Raw genomic sequence first — 3,541 nt, forward strand, 5'->3', positions numbered from 1 at the left:
CTTTATCTTTTAAAAAAAGCACAACGGTGGATAAATCAGCATGTGCATTTTGACCACGTTTAACTTGTTAGACTAGATTTTCAATTTCTCCTTGGTTAAACTGCTGATCAAATCACAAAGGCATTTAAAAACAAAAGTTGCATGCCAAAATAAAGGCTGCTCATGCTGTTCTCATTTATTTACAAATGCAAAATGTGTCTGAACGGTTTGAATGAAATGATGTAAACAGTAAACAGCAACACCTTGAAGGAAGTGCAATTTAGCATACTTTTCAAAAGAGTAACTATTATTACAGAATGATTATACTGTATGAATTTAATGTAATTTATCAGACAAGCAACTGCATGTTCTTTACAATTAAATAAAAATGTACAATATTACAGTTTCCAATTTATATTAAATGCAGTTTAATTTTAGAGTGCCTTTTAAAGTATGACTTAAGTACATCTGAAACCAGACTAAAAAACGTATGTGCATCCCTGAGTTTAATGTTCTATTGAAAAGTGTCTTGTATTTAAATATATTTGTAATTACACACATTTCTAATGATGAAGTTGCAATTTAGTATATTTAAAATCAATTGACTTTAACAAAAGTGCTTACATGTGCTTTAGTATGTTAGTCAATGAATCAAAATGAGTGTACTTCTTTTTTTTTAATTATTTAAACATAATCATTTAAAAATGTACTTTAAATGTTTTTATTTTTTGACATTATTACAAAATGCATTTCTTTTAAAAGTCCATTTAAGTCACTTAAGTGTCTGTCTTTAAGCACATTTTAAATGGCCTTTTATTTTTTAAATATTATATTGTTATGTTATATTGTTTTGCAATACAATAAAAGGCACTTCTTTTTTCACAGGAAACTATCTGGGCAACACAAAAAGAAATCATGTTGGTTTAGGTTTTAACAGGAACTGTTAAAACAGGAAATCAACAAAACCACATGAGCAGATTGCATAATCTGTTACTGTACACGCTCTACATTGAGCAGGTTTTTTTGGTTGGTTGTGTCACGACCACACACAAAGGGAGAAGGTGAGTATCTTTCAAGGTATTTATTAACAAACGTGCACAGTACAACACACGTGCAATCGGGTGAAATAAGGTCTCTGTGGTCAAATCTTCAAACAAACACAACAGGTGAGTTCAAGTTCATAAGGATCATAGCGTTAGCAATAGTCACTTCCCTTTAACACGATTAACGTGTATCACAGGAGAACATCAGAGCAATCCACGAGGAGCACAGGAGAACATCGGAAGAATCCACGAGGAGCACAGGAGAGACAACAGGAGGGGGAGAAGATCCACAGAGAAACATCCATGCAACTTTGATACCAGCCGATGAGTGAGTGGCAGAGGTAGGTATATAAAGGGTGTGGTGATTGCCGGTGCAGGTGACGGTGATTAGTATTCTGGTGATGGTTCACGGGTGTGCTGTGGTGGTGATTGGCTGGTTGGTGGAGGATCGTGGTGATTGGGGCTGAGGGAACGTGCAGAGGGTGTGACATCACCCCCTCCTCCACGGGTGACTCCTGGCACCCAAGAACGGCGACGGGGACGACCACGACCTCTGGGAGCTGGGCGTTCGGGATGTTGGCGGTGGAATTCCTCGAGGAGAGTCGGGTCCAGGATGTCGTCACGGGGTATCCACGATCTCTCCTCGGGTCCGAACCCCTCCCAGTCCACTAGGTACTGGAGCTGGCCGTTCCGCCGCCGGGAGTCTAGGATTTCTTGGACTTGGTAGATGTTATCTCCAAGGATCTCTGGCGGGTCGGGAGGAGGAGGTGACTCCGACTCTGTGGAGGAAGGGAACAGGGGTTCAGTGTGGCGCTTGAGTAGGGAAACGTGAAACGAGGGGGCGATTCTGTAATGTGGAGGTAGGTTTAGACGGTAGGTGACAGGGTTGATCTGTGAGTGCACGGTGAAGGGCCCTATGTAGCGGGGACTCAGCTTCCTACTGGGCAGCCGGAGGCGTATGTCTCGAGTGGACAACCATACCTGGTCCCCGGGGAGGTAAACTGGGTTGGGTAACCTACGGCGGTTGGCATGTTCCGTATGCCTCCGTACTGCCCGCTGGAGATGGACGTGCGCTGAGTCCCACACCCTCTCGCTCTCTCGGAACCAGTGATCTACCGCGGGCACCTCGGAGGACTCTCCAGTCCATGGAAACAGAGCTGGTTGATAACCTAGAATGCATTGGAATGGGGTTAGACCAGTAGAGGTTTGACGGAGGGAATTTTGCGCATACTCAGCCCACGGTAGATACTGGCTCCAGGTGTTTTGATGTTGGGAACAGTACGTCCGAAGGTAGCGGGAGATTTCCTGTATTTTCCGTTCGGTCTGCCCGTTCGTTTGAGGGTGATATCCGGATGACAGGCTGACTGTGGTACCCAGAAGTTGGAAGAAGGCCCGCCAGACCCTGGAAATGAATTGGGGTCCCCGATCGGACACGATGTCTTCTGGGAGTCCGAAGTTCCGGAATACATTGTGGAATAGTGCCTCTGCGGTTTCTAGTGCTGTGGGGAGACCTTTGAGAGGTATTAATTTGCAAGCTTTCGAGAATCGATCGACTACCACTAAAATTGTGGTGTAACCCTGAGAGGGGGGCAGGTCTGTGGCGAAGTCAATGCCCAAGTGTGTCCAGGGTCGGCGGGGAATAGGTAACGGTTGTAATTTACCTTCGGGTAAGCGGCGTGGGGTTGTGTTGACGGCGCAGACCGAACATCCTTGGACGTACCGTTCCACTTCCCTGCTCATGTTGGGCCACCAATATTTCTGCTGGAGGAGCGAGAGGGTTCGCCTGCTGCCAGGATGTCCTGAGCCGGGGGACGTGTGCGTACTATCCAGCAGAAGGGGTCTGAGACGGCTTGGGACATAGACACGACCCGGGGGAAGCTCCGGTGGTGCAGGTTCCTCGAAGGTGGCGGCCCGTATATCTTCATCCAGCTGCCATAGTATGGGTGCGAGAAAGACAGATGGGGGTAGAATTGGATCAGGATCGTCAGAGGTAGGTTCAGGTGAGTGCATACGTGATAGGGCGTCTGCTTTGGTGTTTTTGTGGCCGGGTTGGTAAGTAATGTGGAAATTGAATCGGGCAAAGAATAATGACCAGCGAGCTTGGCGGGCATTTAGTCTCTTGGCGTTCTGAATGTACTGGAGGTTCTTGTGGTCGGTTATTACGGTGAAGGGGAACTGGGCTCCTTCCAACCAGTGCCGCCACTCTTCGAGGGCGAGCTTTATGGCCAGCAGTTCGCGGTCTCCAATTCCATAATTCTGCTCAGCTGGGGTAAGTTTTTTGGAATAGTACGCACACGGGTGGAGGGATCGGGGTTCATCAGACCACTGGGACAGCACGGCTCCTACGCCCACGTCCGCCGCATCTACCTCCACCACGAAGGGCCTTGAAGGGTCGGGGTGCTTGAGGATGGGAGCGGTGGTGAACATTAGTTTTAGACGGTCGAAGGCTTGCTGAGCCTCTGGAGTCCACTGTAGTACCCGGCGACCTCCCTTTAAGAGGGAAGTGAGTGGAGCCGATA

Source organism: Garra rufa, chromosome 5, assembly GCF_049309525.1.
Source record: "Garra rufa chromosome 5, GarRuf1.0, whole genome shotgun sequence".
NCBI lineage: Eukaryota > Metazoa > Chordata > Actinopteri > Cypriniformes > Cyprinidae > Garra > Garra rufa.